This window comes from Vigna angularis, chromosome 10 (genome assembly GCF_016808095.1).
Source record: "Vigna angularis cultivar LongXiaoDou No.4 chromosome 10, ASM1680809v1, whole genome shotgun sequence".
Classification (NCBI taxonomy): domain Eukaryota; kingdom Viridiplantae; phylum Streptophyta; class Magnoliopsida; order Fabales; family Fabaceae; genus Vigna; species Vigna angularis.
Genome location: NC_068979.1, coordinates 22,831,853 through 22,846,995, shown reverse-complemented (window position 1 = coordinate 22,846,995; position 15,143 = coordinate 22,831,853). Strand labels below are relative to the sequence as shown.

At 45.8% G+C, this 15,143-nt stretch overlaps 34 non-coding genes and 2 pseudogenes across 34 annotated transcripts; all 36 read right to left on the bottom strand.

The window, feature by feature from the left end:
- Positions 1-3,842: 3,842 nt before the first annotated feature.
- LOC128194503 (5S ribosomal RNA) lies at positions 3,843-3,961 on the bottom strand. Its single transcript, XR_008245881.1, has one exon. It is a non-coding gene; the product is annotated as a 5S ribosomal RNA (ribosomal RNA).
- Positions 3,962-4,229: 268 nt separating this feature from the next.
- Positions 4,230-4,348, bottom strand: LOC128194546 (5S ribosomal RNA; annotated as a pseudogene).
- Positions 4,349-4,559: 211 nt separating this feature from the next.
- LOC128194541 (5S ribosomal RNA) lies at positions 4,560-4,678 on the bottom strand. Its single transcript, XR_008245919.1, has one exon. It is a non-coding gene; the product is annotated as a 5S ribosomal RNA (ribosomal RNA).
- Positions 4,679-5,207: 529 nt separating this feature from the next.
- Positions 5,208-5,341, bottom strand: LOC128194547 (5S ribosomal RNA; annotated as a pseudogene).
- Positions 5,342-5,381: 40 nt separating this feature from the next.
- LOC128194487 (5S ribosomal RNA) lies at positions 5,382-5,500 on the bottom strand. Its single transcript, XR_008245865.1, has one exon. It is a non-coding gene; the product is annotated as a 5S ribosomal RNA (ribosomal RNA).
- A 213-nt stretch (positions 5,501-5,713) lies between these two features.
- On the bottom strand, positions 5,714-5,832 carry LOC128194508 (5S ribosomal RNA). The gene has a single exon (XR_008245886.1). It is a non-coding gene; the product is annotated as a 5S ribosomal RNA (ribosomal RNA).
- Positions 5,833-6,045: 213 nt separating this feature from the next.
- LOC128194509 (5S ribosomal RNA) lies at positions 6,046-6,164 on the bottom strand. The gene has a single exon (XR_008245887.1). It is a non-coding gene; the product is annotated as a 5S ribosomal RNA (ribosomal RNA).
- A 213-nt stretch (positions 6,165-6,377) lies between these two features.
- LOC128194474 (5S ribosomal RNA) lies at positions 6,378-6,496 on the bottom strand. Its single transcript, XR_008245852.1, has one exon. It is a non-coding gene; the product is annotated as a 5S ribosomal RNA (ribosomal RNA).
- Positions 6,497-6,709: 213 nt separating this feature from the next.
- On the bottom strand, positions 6,710-6,828 carry LOC128194502 (5S ribosomal RNA). Its single transcript, XR_008245880.1, has one exon. It is a non-coding gene; the product is annotated as a 5S ribosomal RNA (ribosomal RNA).
- A 213-nt stretch (positions 6,829-7,041) lies between these two features.
- LOC128194615 (5S ribosomal RNA) lies at positions 7,042-7,160 on the bottom strand. Its single transcript, XR_008245990.1, has one exon. It is a non-coding gene; the product is annotated as a 5S ribosomal RNA (ribosomal RNA).
- A 213-nt stretch (positions 7,161-7,373) lies between these two features.
- On the bottom strand, positions 7,374-7,492 carry LOC128194543 (5S ribosomal RNA). The gene has a single exon (XR_008245921.1). It is a non-coding gene; the product is annotated as a 5S ribosomal RNA (ribosomal RNA).
- Positions 7,493-7,705: 213 nt separating this feature from the next.
- On the bottom strand, positions 7,706-7,824 carry LOC128194549 (5S ribosomal RNA). The gene has a single exon (XR_008245924.1). It is a non-coding gene; the product is annotated as a 5S ribosomal RNA (ribosomal RNA).
- Positions 7,825-8,037: 213 nt separating this feature from the next.
- Positions 8,038-8,156, bottom strand: LOC128194485 (5S ribosomal RNA). The gene has a single exon (XR_008245863.1). It is a non-coding gene; the product is annotated as a 5S ribosomal RNA (ribosomal RNA).
- Positions 8,157-8,369: 213 nt separating this feature from the next.
- Positions 8,370-8,488, bottom strand: LOC128194468 (5S ribosomal RNA). The gene has a single exon (XR_008245846.1). It is a non-coding gene; the product is annotated as a 5S ribosomal RNA (ribosomal RNA).
- A 213-nt stretch (positions 8,489-8,701) lies between these two features.
- Positions 8,702-8,820, bottom strand: LOC128194534 (5S ribosomal RNA). Its single transcript, XR_008245912.1, has one exon. It is a non-coding gene; the product is annotated as a 5S ribosomal RNA (ribosomal RNA).
- Positions 8,821-9,033: 213 nt separating this feature from the next.
- LOC128194594 (5S ribosomal RNA) lies at positions 9,034-9,152 on the bottom strand. The gene has a single exon (XR_008245969.1). It is a non-coding gene; the product is annotated as a 5S ribosomal RNA (ribosomal RNA).
- An 82-nt stretch (positions 9,153-9,234) lies between these two features.
- Positions 9,235-9,353, bottom strand: LOC128194539 (5S ribosomal RNA). Its single transcript, XR_008245917.1, has one exon. It is a non-coding gene; the product is annotated as a 5S ribosomal RNA (ribosomal RNA).
- An 83-nt stretch (positions 9,354-9,436) lies between these two features.
- Positions 9,437-9,555, bottom strand: LOC128194483 (5S ribosomal RNA). Its single transcript, XR_008245861.1, has one exon. It is a non-coding gene; the product is annotated as a 5S ribosomal RNA (ribosomal RNA).
- A 213-nt stretch (positions 9,556-9,768) lies between these two features.
- LOC128194540 (5S ribosomal RNA) lies at positions 9,769-9,887 on the bottom strand. The gene has a single exon (XR_008245918.1). It is a non-coding gene; the product is annotated as a 5S ribosomal RNA (ribosomal RNA).
- A 213-nt stretch (positions 9,888-10,100) lies between these two features.
- Positions 10,101-10,219, bottom strand: LOC128194524 (5S ribosomal RNA). Its single transcript, XR_008245902.1, has one exon. It is a non-coding gene; the product is annotated as a 5S ribosomal RNA (ribosomal RNA).
- A 213-nt stretch (positions 10,220-10,432) lies between these two features.
- On the bottom strand, positions 10,433-10,551 carry LOC128194580 (5S ribosomal RNA). Its single transcript, XR_008245955.1, has one exon. It is a non-coding gene; the product is annotated as a 5S ribosomal RNA (ribosomal RNA).
- An 83-nt stretch (positions 10,552-10,634) lies between these two features.
- LOC128194514 (5S ribosomal RNA) lies at positions 10,635-10,753 on the bottom strand. Its single transcript, XR_008245892.1, has one exon. It is a non-coding gene; the product is annotated as a 5S ribosomal RNA (ribosomal RNA).
- Positions 10,754-10,966: 213 nt separating this feature from the next.
- On the bottom strand, positions 10,967-11,085 carry LOC128194529 (5S ribosomal RNA). The gene has a single exon (XR_008245907.1). It is a non-coding gene; the product is annotated as a 5S ribosomal RNA (ribosomal RNA).
- A 213-nt stretch (positions 11,086-11,298) lies between these two features.
- Positions 11,299-11,417, bottom strand: LOC128194518 (5S ribosomal RNA). Its single transcript, XR_008245896.1, has one exon. It is a non-coding gene; the product is annotated as a 5S ribosomal RNA (ribosomal RNA).
- Positions 11,418-11,630: 213 nt separating this feature from the next.
- On the bottom strand, positions 11,631-11,749 carry LOC128194588 (5S ribosomal RNA). The gene has a single exon (XR_008245963.1). It is a non-coding gene; the product is annotated as a 5S ribosomal RNA (ribosomal RNA).
- Positions 11,750-11,832: 83 nt separating this feature from the next.
- On the bottom strand, positions 11,833-11,951 carry LOC128194505 (5S ribosomal RNA). The gene has a single exon (XR_008245883.1). It is a non-coding gene; the product is annotated as a 5S ribosomal RNA (ribosomal RNA).
- Positions 11,952-12,164: 213 nt separating this feature from the next.
- On the bottom strand, positions 12,165-12,283 carry LOC128194486 (5S ribosomal RNA). The gene has a single exon (XR_008245864.1). It is a non-coding gene; the product is annotated as a 5S ribosomal RNA (ribosomal RNA).
- A 213-nt stretch (positions 12,284-12,496) lies between these two features.
- LOC128194507 (5S ribosomal RNA) lies at positions 12,497-12,615 on the bottom strand. The gene has a single exon (XR_008245885.1). It is a non-coding gene; the product is annotated as a 5S ribosomal RNA (ribosomal RNA).
- A 213-nt stretch (positions 12,616-12,828) lies between these two features.
- Positions 12,829-12,947, bottom strand: LOC128194523 (5S ribosomal RNA). Its single transcript, XR_008245901.1, has one exon. It is a non-coding gene; the product is annotated as a 5S ribosomal RNA (ribosomal RNA).
- Positions 12,948-13,160: 213 nt separating this feature from the next.
- Positions 13,161-13,279, bottom strand: LOC128194569 (5S ribosomal RNA). The gene has a single exon (XR_008245944.1). It is a non-coding gene; the product is annotated as a 5S ribosomal RNA (ribosomal RNA).
- An 83-nt stretch (positions 13,280-13,362) lies between these two features.
- LOC128194513 (5S ribosomal RNA) lies at positions 13,363-13,481 on the bottom strand. The gene has a single exon (XR_008245891.1). It is a non-coding gene; the product is annotated as a 5S ribosomal RNA (ribosomal RNA).
- Positions 13,482-13,694: 213 nt separating this feature from the next.
- Positions 13,695-13,813, bottom strand: LOC128194608 (5S ribosomal RNA). The gene has a single exon (XR_008245983.1). It is a non-coding gene; the product is annotated as a 5S ribosomal RNA (ribosomal RNA).
- Positions 13,814-14,026: 213 nt separating this feature from the next.
- On the bottom strand, positions 14,027-14,145 carry LOC128194496 (5S ribosomal RNA). Its single transcript, XR_008245874.1, has one exon. It is a non-coding gene; the product is annotated as a 5S ribosomal RNA (ribosomal RNA).
- A 213-nt stretch (positions 14,146-14,358) lies between these two features.
- LOC128194522 (5S ribosomal RNA) lies at positions 14,359-14,477 on the bottom strand. Its single transcript, XR_008245900.1, has one exon. It is a non-coding gene; the product is annotated as a 5S ribosomal RNA (ribosomal RNA).
- A 213-nt stretch (positions 14,478-14,690) lies between these two features.
- On the bottom strand, positions 14,691-14,809 carry LOC128194587 (5S ribosomal RNA). Its single transcript, XR_008245962.1, has one exon. It is a non-coding gene; the product is annotated as a 5S ribosomal RNA (ribosomal RNA).
- Positions 14,810-14,892: 83 nt separating this feature from the next.
- Positions 14,893-15,011, bottom strand: LOC128194504 (5S ribosomal RNA). Its single transcript, XR_008245882.1, has one exon. It is a non-coding gene; the product is annotated as a 5S ribosomal RNA (ribosomal RNA).
- Positions 15,012-15,143: the final 132 nt, after the last annotated feature.

Genomic DNA, 15,143 nt, shown 5'->3' with positions numbered 1-15,143 from the left:
ATTTTAATTCATTTTAGCATGATAATTTATTATATTCGATATTGTAAAATCAAATAATCATTTTATAACTTGGTTAAAAATTAATTAAAAAATATAAATCTTTTATTTTTATATAAATATACATAAGTAATATAATAATGTAAGGAAATAACTAGATCAGTTTAATTAACAACAAAATCAAACTCAAAAAACATAACTAAAAAGTATACCAATTTGAAAAATATATGTATAACATGAACACTTTGAATTTGAATTTTAAAAAAAACTTAACAAATTGTGTTCGAAAACATAACATTGTTTGAAATACAAAATTCCTTAAACTGAGACCTGAAACTTTGCTTTCATCAAATATACTAGAAATAAAAATGGTTGATTAAGTATGGCATGAAACTTTGCTTTCATGAAATAGCCGCAAAGGAAAGAAGACATGTGGTGATGAACCACACACCGCGTTCTCCGATTGCCACCACTTGGGTCGGTGGTCAACTTTTCGTCTTTCTCACGGAATATTCCCTCTTCCTTCATATAAAATATAATATTTTTTAACAAATAAAAAATATATATTCTAAAGAAACTCTTACTAAAAACATGAATATACTTGTATTTCTATATCTACCATTTAGATAGTGCCCAATTTATGTTATTATTATTTCCATTCACAACTCTTTTATTATATGACATATAAGACTTTCTCACCCTTTGGAGAAGAGTAACTATGAGACTCTCATACTTTAATTACACATATATTTAATATCGATACCTTTCAATATTTTACGTGGAAGAAAAGAAAATGAAAGATGGAATTAATAGGTTTGGTTTGAAAGAAGAGGTGGCGTGGATGTTTTTGTTTGATTTGCATTGGATTGTTACATGGCTTGGTTCTTATGTAAAAAAGGAAATGTTTACTTGTAGAGTTTTCATAGTATACACGATGTTGAATACTACAAAATTTCAAGAAAATAAATAACTTGGTTAAAGAAAGGTTAAAAATTTCAACAGTACTATTAATGATATATTTAATATTTGACTTAATAATATTATTTTTCCTCATATTTATAGCAATCATTTAATGCTTTTTTATTTATTTTTTACTAAATATATTTTCTATATTTTTTTAAAATAATAATGTGATTTTTTCTATGGTTAAATATGAAAAATTTAATATAACAAAATGTAAGAACCTGGAAATTTGGATTTAAAAGAGTGGATTTAAGTATTAGACTAATATAACCATATTTCTATTTTTAATATAAATAGACTTTTAAAACAAATCTGGTTCATTAGTCTACTTCCACTATCTCTAAAACTCCAAGTTCTTCAAAATTCTCTGCCTTCTCTCTACCACATCTCTGCCTTCTCTCTTCTATTTCTCTTCACTGAGCCATTGGATCTCCGTTCAGGTGGTGCCCAAGAATCCACAACGTAGAAACCTTCAAAACCAACCGATCAGTTTCGGGTCTTAGTCGGGTAAGTGACTCTATCCAGTTCTTCTTTGTTCTTGAACTGGAACATGCAACCTTTGCTGGTTGCATGCGTCTTGTGTTTTCCCTTTTCTGTTCTGTGCTAAATTTTGAGCTCTAAGAGCTGTTTCCATCACCATTTCGGTGGTTGTAGGACACTGTTTAGGTTCTTCACCGAGTAGGGTACTATGGAAGCGGGGTTGTGAGTTGGGCTGTTCAACTCCAAGGTAAGGGGAGCTAGAAATACTTCTTTATAATTAGTTGCATGTATGTGTATATACTGAGATATGTATTATTTCTGCTGCTTGGTTTGCATGTTAAGTTTTGAGTAGATGGAATGATATGTATTGGAATGTGCATCTGTGAATCTGTGAACTGATGCTTGTGAGTTGATTGGGATGTGATTTTGAACTGAAATTGAGTATTTTAGATGAAGGAATTTGCTATGAGAGCTTAGGTGTATATTGAGGGAATTTGATAGTGTTTTAGGTTATTTTAGAAGAAGTGCGATAATGAATTTGAGAGTTAGTGGTCTAAGGATCTTGTGGTCTGTTGGGGCAGTCTTAGCAAGTGTATTGTGACTTGTTAGAGTCACCAAAGTGGTCTAAATCAGTGCAAATTGGTGGAATGGGGTTTGGGATCTTCAAGTTGTGGAAATTGATGTTGAGGAGTAAAAGTTGAGTGTAATCCCTTTAGAAGTGTTTTAAGAAGGATTAGGAACATCTAGATAAGTCTAATTAGGTGTAAAACATGAATTAAGGGTGTTAGAAAATGGAGAAATGACCTAGAAATGGTAAGGGCCGGTGTGAGTGCATGATTCTGCAGAATTTGCATTCTGTAGATGATGCAGGGTCGCTATGCGAGCTGTCTCGCACAGTGAATCCTTGTAGGGAGTGCTCCCTGTTTGGGTCATTCGCTGTGCAAGCTGGTGCGCTGTGCGAATGACTGGAGGGTGCTGCTCTCTGTCTGGTGATTCGCATAGCGAATCTAGTCGCTGTGAGACTGGTGGTTGCTTGGGAAAATGCTAGTTTAATTCGAATAGCGAATTTGGGGCACTATGCGAGGGTTTAGGGTCTGATAATGTGTAGCAGAATTTTCAGTTTAGCATAGCGCACAGACTTGGTGCGCTGTGCGAATGGACTTTAGCTGAGCGCACAGGCTTGGTGCGCTGAGCGAATGTGAGTGAGTAAAACCCACTATGTTTGTTATTCGCACAACGAGTTTGGTGCGCTGAGCGACTTGCCCAGAACCTGTTTTTATTCTTTTTATTCTTGTTTTCTGATAACCTTGAACTATGTTTTGATTATTAGAATGATGTAGAAGTATCTATGATAGTGTATGATCAATGAGGTTATATGTTTGGATTCAATGTGATAATATTATGGTACTTGGTTGTTCATGTCTTAAGTTAAGTTTCAAAGTGACAGTATGGTTGATGGACGTAATTCCATGAATCTCAAAGGGAGGTTACATGGTGGTACCGTATGTTATGGACGTAATTCCATGGATCTCAAAGGGAGGTTACATGGTGGTGTCCTATGTTATGGACATAATTCCATGAACCTCACAGGGAGGTTACATGGTGGTGCCTTATGTTGTGATCCATAGTGGATTCTCTTGTTGAGATTCAAGTATGTTTAGAATGATTTGTATGGAAGCTCAGTCTTTGGGGTTATCCTGAAACTACAATGGTCAATCATTCTCAAGTAGAGATGATTGAACCATGTCGTGAGTAGTAGCAGGAGGTCCTATGTCAATGTTGTTGTTAGGAACAACATCTATTCCCTCGTGTTTATGCAAAAGGTTCAACCCTTCTTCCACTTGGATTCCTTGGCTTGTCACTGTCCCTGGCTTGCCTTCATTCATCTTATCACCTTGTTCAACTACCTTGGAATCTAGTGCAAGTACGTCCTCGCCACCAGACTCAATGTGAGTTGCAACAACACCTCCAATGCCAATGTCTTCAACACCAATTGATGAAGATTTTGTCTTAGCACCCTCTACTAAAGGGCCCTCTTTAATGTTCTCATTTCCTACGTCCCCAATCTCCTATGTATTACAAATTGAAAAAATACGATTAAAGTTTGAAGGGAGCCCTATTACAAAATCCATTTTTATGTTTAGTAATATTACAAATTAGAGGTGGGCATCTAAATTCTAAAGTAGTAGTTGGTATTGCTAGTCTAGCACTGATAAGCTAGAACTTTTCCAATAAATGTTGTCAGCTTCATATTTACAATGCAAAAGCTAAGTTTGGTAAGATAACTTTCATTGTGACTATACTTCCTTCTTCTCCATATTTAGTTTACTAAGTTCTATTTGATTTTTAATTAGTTGACATATTATGAGTTCATCTAATGCAAAGAAAAGAACGTCAAAAAAGAGGTGCAACACGAGGACTTCCTAGGAGGTCACCCATCCTAGTACTACTCTCGCCCAAGCACGCTTAGCTGCGGAGTTCTGATGGGATCCCGTGCATGAGTGCTGGTATGATCGCAACTATCAAGTATCCCACGATCAATGTATAAATGGCTTCGACAGCGTATGATCGCTCCTGTCAAGTATCGCACGATCGATGTATATATGGCTTCCGCAGCGTGTATAAGTTTCTACTCTTGGGGAGACGCGTGCGAGGGCCTTGAGGTGGATGGTTTGGGTCTGAAAAAGCCGTGGTAAGAGTTAGTTAGAGTCATGTAGGCGGTACTTTGGGCCTTGGTTGAGACTAACAAGGATGAAAAAAAAAGGAAAAAAGAAAAGAACGTAAAAAAAAATGTGCAACAAAAGGACTTCCCAAGAGGTCACCCATCCTAGAACTACTCTTGCCCAAGCACGCTTACCTGCGGAGTTCTGATGGGATCCGATGCATTAGTGATGGTATGATCACACCTGTCAAGTATTGCACGATCAATGTATAAATGGCTTCGGCAACGTGTATAAGTTTCAACACATGGGGAGACGCGTGCGACGGCCCTGAGATGGATGGTTTAGGTTCGAAAAGACGTGGTAAGAGTTAGTTGGAGTCGTGTAGGCGGTACTTTGGACTTGGTTGCGAGTAACAAGGACGAAAAAAAACGTAAAAAAGAAAAGAACATCAAAAAATAGGTGTAACACGAGGACTTCCCAGGAGGTCACCCATCCTAGTACTACTTTCGCCCGAGCACGCTTTACTACGGAGTTCTAATGGGCTCCGGTGCATCAGTGCTGGTATGATCAAACCTGTCAAGTACCGCACGATCAATTTATAAATGCCTTCGGCAGCGTGTATATGTTTCAACATTTGGGGAAACGCGTGCAAGCCCCGTAGTAAAAAAAGAGGCTCAACACGAGGACTTCCCAGCAGGTCACCCATCCTAGTACTAGCACGCTTATCTGCGGAGTTCTAATGGGATACGGTGCATTAGTGCTGGTATGATCGCACATGTCAAGTATCGCATGATCAATTTATAAATGGCTTCGGCAGCGTGTATAAGTTTCAACACTTGGGGAGACGCATGCGAGGGCCTTGAGGTGGATGGTTTGGGTCCCAAAAAGCCGTGGTAAGAGTTAGTCGGAGTCGTGTAGGCGGTACTTTGGGACTTGGTTGCGACTAACAAGGACGGAAAAAAACGTAAAAATGAAAAGAACGTCAAAAAAGAGGTGCAACACGAGGACTTCCCAGGAGGTCACCCATCCTAGTACTACTCTCGCCCAAGCACGCTTAACTGCGGAATTCTGATGGGATGATCAATGCATATATACGTCAAAAAAGAGGTGCAACACGAGGACTTCCCAGGAGGTCACTTCCCAGGAGGTCACCCATCCTACTACTACTATCGCCCAAGCACGCTTAACTGCGAAGTTCATACGGGATCCAGTGCATTAGGGCTGGTATGATCGCACCTGTCAAGTAGCGCACGATCAATGCATATATACGTCAAAAAAGAGGTGCAACACGAGGACATCCCAAGAGGTCACCCATCCTAGTACTACTCTCGCCCAAGCACGCTTAGCTGCGGAGTTCTGATGGGATCCGGTGCATTAGTGCTGGTATGATCGCACTTGTGAAGTATCGTACGATCAATGCATATATGGCTTCGGCAGCGTGTTCAAGTTTTAACACTTGGGGAGACGCGTGCGAGGGCCCTGAGGTGGATGGTTTGGGTCCGAAAAAGCCGTGGTAAGAGTTAGTCGGAGTCGTGTAGGCGGTACTTTGGGACTTGGTTGCGACTAACAAGGACGGAAAAAAACGTAAAAAAGAAAAGAACGTCAAAAAAGTGGTGCAACACGAGGACTTCCCAGGAGGTCACCCATCCTAGTACTACTCTCGCCCAAGCACGCTTAATTGCGGAGTTCTGATGGGATCCGGTGCATTAGTGCTAGTATGATCACACCTGTGAAGTATCGCATGATCAATGCATATATGCCTTCGGCAGCGTGTACAAGTTTTAACACTTGGGGAGACGCGTGCGAGGGCCCTGACGTGGATGGTTTGGGTCCGACAAAGCCGTGGTAAGAGTTAGTCGGAGTCGTGTAGGCGGTACTTTGGGACTTGGTTGCGACTAACAAGGACGGAAAAAAACGTAAAAAAGAAAAGAACGTCAAAAAAGAGGTGCAACACGAGGACTTCCCAGGAGGTGACCCATCCTAGTACTACTCTTGCCCAAGCACGCTTCACTGCGGAGTTCTGATGGGATCCGGTGCATTAGTCCTGGTATGATCGCACCTGTCAAGTATCGCACGATCAATGCATATATGGCTTCGGCAGCGTGTACAAGTTTTAACACTTGGGGAGACGCGTGCGAGGGCCCTAAGGTGGATGGTTTGGGTCCGAAAAAGCCGTGGTAAGAGTTAGTCGGAGTCGTGTAGGCAGTACTTTGGGACTTGGTTGCGACTAACAAGGACGGAAAAAAACGTAAAAAAGAAAAGAACGTCAAAAAAGAGGTGCAACACGGGGACTTCCCAGGAGGTCACCCATCCTAGTACTACACTCGCCCAAGCACGCTTAGCTGCGGAGTTCTGATGGGATCCGGTGCATTAGTGCTGGTATGATCGCACCTGTCAAGTATCGCACGATCAATGCATATATGGCTTCGGCAGCGTGTACAAGTTTTAACGCTTGGGGAGACGCGTGCGAGGGCCCTGAGGTGGATGGTTTGTGTCCGAAAAAGTCGTGGTAAGAGTTAGTCGGAGTCGTGTAGGCGGTACTTTGGGACTTGGTTGCGACTAACAAGGACGGAAAAAAACGTAAAAAAGAAAAGAACGTCAAAAAAGAGGTGCAACACGAGGACTTCCCAGGAGGTGACCCATCCTAGTACTACTCTCGCCCAAGCACGCTTCACTGCGGAGTTCTGATGGGATCCGGTGCATTAGTCCTGGTATGATCGCACTTGTCAAGTATCGCACGATCAATGCATATATGGCTTCGGCAGCATGTACAAGTTTTAACGCTTGGGGAGACGCGTGCGAGGGCCCTAAGGTGGATGGTTTGGGTCCGAAAAAGCCGTGGTAAGAGTTAGTCGGAGTCGTGTAGGCGGTACTTTGGGACTTGGTTGCGACTAACAAGGACGGAAAAAAACGTAAAAAAGAAAAGAACGTCAAAAAAGAGGTGCAACACGAGGACTTCACAGGAGGTCACCCATCCTAGTACTACTCTCGCCCAAGCACGCTTAGCTGCGGAGTTCTGATGGGATCCGGTGCATTAGTGCTGGTATGATCGCACCTGTCAAGTATCGCACGATCAATGCATATATGACTTCGGCAGCGTGTACAAGTTTTAACACTTGGGGAGACGCGTGCGAGGGCCCTGAGGTGGATGGTTTGGGTCCGAAAAAGCCGTGGTAAGAGTTAGTCGGAGTCGTGTAGGCGGTACTTTGGGACTTGGTTGCGACTAACAAGGACGGAAAAAAACGTAAAAAAGAAAAGAACGTCAAAAAAGAGGTGCAAATGGAGAACTTCCAAGGAGGTCACCCATCCTAGTACTACTCTCGCCCAAGCACGCTTAACTGCGGAGATTTTATGGGATCCGGTGCATTAGTGCTGGTATGATCGCACCTGTCAAGTATCGCACGATCAATGCATATATGGCTTCGGCAGCGTGTACAAGTTTTAACACTTGGGGAGACGCGTGCGAGGGCCCTGAGGTGGATGGTTTGGGTCCGAAAAAGCCGTGGTAAGAGTTAGTCGGAGTCGTGTAGGCGGTACTTTGGGACTTGGTTGCGACTAACAAGGACGGAAAAAAACATAAAAAAGAAAAGAACGTCAAAAAAGAGGTGCAACACGAGGACTTCCCAGGAGGTCACCCATCCTAGTACTACTCTCGCCCAAGCACGCTTCACTGCAGAGTTCTGATGGGATCCGGTGCATTAGTGCTGGTATGATCGCACCTGTCAAGTATCGCACGATCAATGCATATATGGCTTCGGCAGCGTGTACAAGTTTTAAAACTTGGGGAGACGCGTGCGAGGGCCCTGAGGTGGATGGTTTGGGTCCGAAAAAGCCGTGGTAAGAGTTAGTCGGAGTCGTGTAGGCGGAACTTTGGGACTTGGTTGCGACTAACAAGGACGAAAAAAAACGTAAAAAAGAAAAGAACGTCAAAAAAGAGGTGCAACACGAGGACTTCCAAGGAGGTCACCCATCCTAGTACTACTCTCGCCCAAGCACGCTTAGCTGCGGAGTTCTGATGGGATCCGGTGCATTAGTGCTGGTATGATCGCACCTGTCAAGTATCGCACGATCAATGCATATATGGCTTCGGCAGCGTGTACAAGTTTTAACACTTGGGAAGACGCGTGCGAGGGCCCTGAGGTGGATGGTTTGGGTCCGAAAAAGCCGTGGTAAGAGTTAGTCGGAGTCGTGTAGGCGGTACTTTGGGACTTGGTTGCGACTAACAAGGAAGGAAAAAAACGTAAAAAAGAAAAGAACGTCAAAAAAGAGGTGCAACACGAGGACTTCCCAGGAGGTCACCCATCCTAGTACTACTCTCGCCCAAGCACGCTTCACTGCGGAGTTCTGATGGGATCCGGTGCATTAGTGCTGGTATGATCGCACCTGTCAAGTATTGCACGATCAATGCATATATGGCTTCGGCAGCGTGTACAAGTTTTAACACTTGGGGAGACGCGTGCGAGGGCCATGAGGTGGATGGTTTGGGTCCGAAAAAGCCGTGGTAAGAGTTAGTCGGAGTCGTGTAGACGGTACTTTGGGACTTGGTTGCGACTAACAAGGACGGAAAAAAACGTAAAAAAGAAAAGAACGTCAAAAAAGAGGTGCAACACGAGGACTTCCCAGGAGGTGACCCATCCTAGTACTACACTCGCCAGAGCACGCTTAGCTGCGGAGTTCTGATGGGATCCGGTGCAATAGTGCTGGTATGATGGCACCTGTCAAGTATCGCACGATCAATGCATATATGGCTTCGGCAGCGTGTACAAGTTTTAACGCTTGGGGAGACGCGTGCGAGGGCCCTGAGGTGGATGGTTTGGGTCCGTAAAAGCCGTGGTAAGAGTTAGTCGGAGTCGTGTAGGCGGTACTTTGGGACTTGGTTGCGACTAACAAGGACGGAAAAAAACGTAAAAAAGAAGAGAACGTCAAAAAAGAGGTGCAACACGAGGACTTCCCAGGAGGTCACCCATCCTAGTAGTACTCTCGCCCAAGCACGCTTCACTGCGGAGTTCTGATGGGATCCGGTGCATTAGTGCTGGTATGATCGCACCTGTCAAGTATCGCACGATCAATGCATATATGGCTTCGGCAGCGTGTACAAGTTTTAACGCTTGGGGAGACGCGTGCGAGGGCACTGGTGCAACAAGAGGACTTCCCAGGAGGTCACCCATCCTAGTACTACTCTCGCCCAAGCACGCTTCATTGCGGAGTTCTGATGGGATCCGGTGCATTAGTGCTCGTATGGTCGCACCTGTCAAGTATCGCACGATCAATGCATATTGGTTGCGACTAACAAGGACGGAAAAAAACGTAAAAAAGAAAAGAACGTCAAAAAAGAGGTGCAACATGAGGACTTCCCAGGAGGTCACCCATCCTAGTACTACTCTCGCCCAAGCACGCTTCACTGCGGAGTTCTGATGGGATCCGGTGCATTAGTGCTAGTATGATCGCACCTGTTAAGTATCGCACGATCAATGCATATATGGCTTCGGCAGCGTGTACAAGTTTTAACGCTTGGGGAGACGCGTGCGAGGGCCCTGAGATGGATGGTTTGGGTCCGAAAAAGCCGTGGTAAGAGTTAGTCGGAGTCGTGTAGGCGGTACTTTGGGACTTGGTTGCGACTAACAAGGACGGAAAAAAACGTAAAAAAGAAAAGAACATCAAAAAAGAGGTGCAACACGAGGACTTCCCAGGAGGTCACCCATCCTAGTACTACTCTCGCCCAAGCACGCTTCACTGCGGAGTTCTGATGGGATCCGGTGCATTAGTGCTAGTATGATCGCACCTGTCAAGTATCGCACGATCAATGCATATATAGTTTCGGCAGCGTGTACAAGTTTTAACGCTTGGGGAGACGCGTGCGAGGGCCCTGAGATGGATGGTTTGGGTCCGAAAAAGCCGTGGTAAGAGTTAGTCGGAGTCGTGTAGGCGGTACTTTGGGACTTGATTGCGACTAACAAGGACGGAAAAAAACGTAAAAAAGAAAAGAACGTCAAAAAAGAGGTGCAACACGAGGACTTCCCAGGAGGTCACCCATCCTAGTACTACTCTTGCCCAAGCACGCTTCACTGCGGAATTCTGATGGGATCCGGTTCATTAGTGCTGGTATGATCGCACCTGTCAAGTATCGCACGATCAATGCATATATGGCTTCGGCAGCGTGTACAAGATTTAACACTTGGGGAGACGCGTGCGAGGGCCCTGAGGTGGATTGTTTGGGTCCGAAAAAGCCGTGGTAAGAGTTAGTCGGAGTCGTGTAGGCGGTACTTTGGGACTTGGTTGCGACTAACAAGGACGGAAAAAAACGTAAAAAAGAAAAGAACGTCAAAAAAGAGGTGCAACACGAGGACTTCCCAGGAGGTCACCCATCCTAGTAGTACTCTCGCCCAAGCACGCTTCACTGCGGAGTTCTGATGGGATCCGGTGCATTAGTGCTGGTATGGTCGCACCTGTCAAGTATCGCACGATCAATGCATATTGGTTGCGACTAACAAGGACGGAAAAAAACGTAAAAAAGAAAAGAACGTCAAAAAAGAGGTGCAACATGAGGACTTCCCAGGAGGTCACCCATCCTAGTACTACTCTCGCCCAAGCACGCTTCACTGCGGAGTTCTAATGGGATCCGGTTCATTAGTGCTGGTATGATCGCACCTGTCAAGTATCGCACGATCAATGCATATATGGCTTCGGCAACGTGTACAAGTTTTAACGCTTGGGGAGACGCGTGCGAGGGCCCTGAGGTGGATGGTTTGGGTCCGAAAAAGCCGTGGTAAGAGTTAGTCGGAGTCGTGTAGGCGGTACTTTGGGACTTGGTTGCGACTAACAAGGACGAAAAAAAACGTAAAAAAGAAAAGAACGTCAAAAAAGAGGTGCAACACGAGGACTTCCCAGGAGGTCACCCATCCTAGTACTACTCTCGCCCAAGCACGCTTCACTGCGGAGTTCTGATGGGATCCGGTGCATTAGTGCTAGTATGATCGCACCTGTCAAGTATCGCACGATCAATGCATATATGGCTTCGGCAGCGTGTACAAGTTTTAACGCTTGGGGAGACGCGTGCGAGGGCCCTGAGATGGATGGTTTGGGTCCGAAAAAGCCGTGGTAAGAGTTAGTCGGAGTCGTGTAGGCGGTACTTTGGGACTTGGTTGCGACTAACAAGGACGGAAAAAAACGTAAAAAAGAAAAGAACGTCAAAAAAGAGGTGCAACACGAGGACTTCCCAGGAGGTCACCCATCCTAGTACTACTCTCGCCCAAGCACGCTTCACTGCGGAGTTCTGATGGGATCCGGTGCATTAGTGCTAGTATGATCGCACCTGTCAAGTATCGCACGATCAATGCATATATAGTTTCGGCAGCGTGTACAAGTTTTAACGCTTGGGGAGACGCGTGCGAGGGCCCTGAGATGGATGGTTTGGGTCCGAAAAAGCCGTGGTAAGAGTTAGTCGGAGTCGTGTAGGCGGTACTTTGGGACTTGATTGCGACTAACAAGGACGGAAAAAAACGTAAAAAAGAAAAGAACGTCAAAAAAGAGGTGCAACACGAGGACTTCCCAGGAGGTCACCCATCCTAGTAGTACTCTCGCCCAAGCACGCTTCACTGCGGAGTTCTGATGGGATCCGGTGCATTAGTGCTGGTATGGTTGCACCTGTCAAGTATCGCACGATCAATGCATATTGGTTGCGACTAACAAGGACGGAAAAAAACGTAAAAAAGAAAAGAACGTCAAAAAAGAGGTGCAACATGAGGACTTCCCAGGAGGTCACCCATCCTAGTACTACTCTCGCCCAAGCACGCTTCACTGCGGAGTTCTGATGGGATCCGGTTCATTAGTGCTGGTATGATCGCACCTGTCAAGTATCGCACGATCAATGCATATATGGCTTCGGCAGCGTGTACAAGATTTAACACTTGGGGAGACGCGTGCGAGGGCCCTGAGGTGGATTGTTTGGGTCCGAAAAAGCCGTGGTAAGAGTTAGTCGGAGTCGTGTAGGCGGTACTTTGGGACTTGGTTGCGACTAACAAGGACGGAAAAAAACGTAAAAAAGAAAAGAACGTCAAAAAAGAGGTGCAACACGAGGACTTCCCAGGAGGTCACCCATCCTAGTACTACTCTTGCCCAAGCACGCTTCACTGCGGAGTTCTGATGGGATCCGGTTCATTAGTGCTGGTATGATCGCACCTGTCAAGTATCGCACGATCAATGCATATATGGCTTCGGCAGCGTGTACAAGATTTAACACTTGGGGAGACGCGTGCGAGGGCCCTGAGGTGGATTGTTTGGGTCCGAAAAAGCCGTGGTAAGAGTTAGTCGGAGTCGTGTAGGCGGTACTTTGGGACTTGGTTGCGACTAACAAGGACGGAAAAAAACGTAAAAAAGAAAAGAACGTCAAAAAAGAGGTGCAACACGAGGACTTCCCAGGAGGTCACCCATCCTAGTACTACTCTCGCCCAAGCACGCTTCACTGCGGAGTTCTGATGGGATCCGGTGCATTAGTGCTAGTATGATCGCACCTGTCAAGTATCGCACGATCAATGCATATATAGTTTCGGCAGCGTGTACAAGTTTTAACGCTTGGGGAGACGCGTGCGAGGGCCCTGAGATGGATGGTTTGGGTCCGAAAAAGCCGTGGTAAGAGTTAGTCGGAGTCGTGTAGGCGGTACTTTGGGACTTGATTGCGACTAACAAGGACGGAAAAAAACGTAAAAAAGAAAAGAACGTCAAAAAAGAGGTGCAACACGAGGACTTCCCAGGAGGTCACCCATCCTAGTACTACTCTTGCCCAAGCACGCTTCACTGCGGAATTCTGATGGGATCCGGTTCATTAGTGCTGGTATGATCGCACCTGTCAAGTATCGCACGATCAATGCATATATGGCTTCGGCAGCGTGTACAAGTTTTAACGCTTGGGGAGACGCGTGCGAGGGCCCTGAGGTGGATTGTTTGGGTCCGAAAAAGCCGTGGTAAGAGTTAGTCGGAGTCGTGTAGGCGGTACTTTGGGACTTGGTTGCGACTAACAAGGACGGAAAAAAACGTAAAAAAGAAAAGAACGTCAAAAAAGAGGTGCAACACGAGGACTTCCCAGGAGGTCACCCATCCTAGTAGTACTCTCGCCCAAGCACGCTTCACTGCGGAGTTCTGATGGGATCCGGTGCATTAGTGCTGGTATGGTCGCACCTGTCAAGTATCGCACGATCAATGCATATTGGTTGCGACTAACAAGGACGGAAAAAAACGTAAAAAAGAAAAGAACGTCAAAAAAGAGGTGCAACATGAGGACTTCCCAGGAGGTCACCCATCCTAGTACTACTCTCGCCCAAGCACGCTTCACTGCGGAGTTCTAATGGGATCCGGTTCATTAGTGCTGGTATGATCGCACCTGTCAAGTATCGCACGATCAATGCATATATGGCTTCGGCAACGTGTACAAGTTTTAACGCTTGGGGAGACGCGTGCGAGGGCCCTGAGGTGGATGGTTTGGGTCCGAAAAAGCCGTGGTAAGAGTTAGTCGGAGTCGTGTAGGCGGTACTTTGGGACTTGGTTGCGACTAACAAGGACGAAAAAAAACGTAAAAAAGAAAAGAACGTCAAAAAAGAGGTGCAACACGAGGACTTCCCAGGAGGTCACCCATCCTAGTACTACTCTCGCCCAAGCACGCTTCACTGCGAAGTTCTGATGGGATCCGGTGCATTAGTGCTAGTATGATCGCACCTGTCAAGTATCGCACGATCAATGCATATATGGCTTCGGCAGCGTGTACAAGTTTTAACGCTTGGGGAGACGCGTGCGAGGGCCCTGAGATGGATGGTTTGGGTCCGAAAAAGCCGTGGTAAGAGTTAGTCGGAGTCGTGTAGGCGGTACTTTGGGACTTGGTTGCGACTAACAAGGACGGAAAAAAACGTAAAAAAGAAAAGAACGTCAAAAAAGAGGTGCAACACGAGGACTTCCCAGGAGGTCACCCATCCTAGTACTACTCTCGCCCAAGCACGCTTCACTGCGGAGTTCTGATGGGATCCGGTGCATTAGTGCTAGTATGATCGCACCTGTCAAGTATCGCACGATCAATGCATATATAGTTTCGGCAGCGTGTACAAGTTTTAACGCTTGGGGAGACGCGTGCGAGGGCCCTGAGATGGATGGTTTGGGTCCGAAAAAGCCGTGGTAAGAGTTAGTCGGAGTCGTGTAGGCGGTACTTTGGGACTTGATTGCGACTAACAAGGACGGAAAAAAACGTAAAAAAGAAAAGAACGTCAAAAAAGAGGTGCAACACGAGGACTTCCCAGGAGGTCACCCATCCTAGTACTACTCTTGCCCAAGCACGCTTCACTGCGGAATTCTGATGGGATCCGGTTCATTAGTGCTGGTATGATCGCACCTGTCAAGTATCGCACGATCAATGCATATATGGCTTCGGCAGCGTGTACAAGATTTAACACTTGGGGAGACGCGTGCGAGGGCCCTGAGGTGGATTGTTTGGGTCCGAAAAAGCCGTGGTAAGAGTTAGTCGGAGTCGTGTAGGCGGTACTTTGGGACTTGGTTGCGACTAACAAGGACGGAAAAAAACGTAAAAAAGAAAAGAACGTCAAAAAAGAGGTGCAACACGAGGACTTCCCAGGAGGTCACCCATCCTAGTAGTACTCTCGCCCAAGCACGCTTCACTGCGGAGTTCTGATGGGATCCGGTGCATTAGTGCTGGTATGGTTGCACCTGTCAAGTATCGCACGATCAATGCATATTGGTTGCGACTAACAAGGACGGAAAAAAACGTAAAAAAGAAAAGAACGTCAAAAAAGAGGTGCAACATGAGGACTTCCCAGGAGGTCACCCATCCTAGTACTACTCTCGCCCAAGCACGCTTCACTGCGGAGTTCTGATGGGATCCGGTTCATTAGTGCTGGTATGATCGCACCTGTCAAGTATCGCACGATCAATGCATATATGGCTTCGGCAGCGTGTACAAGATTTAACACTTGGGGAGACGCGTGCGAGGGCCCTGAGGTGGATTGTTTGGGTCCGAAAAAGCCGTGGTAAGAGTTAGTCGGA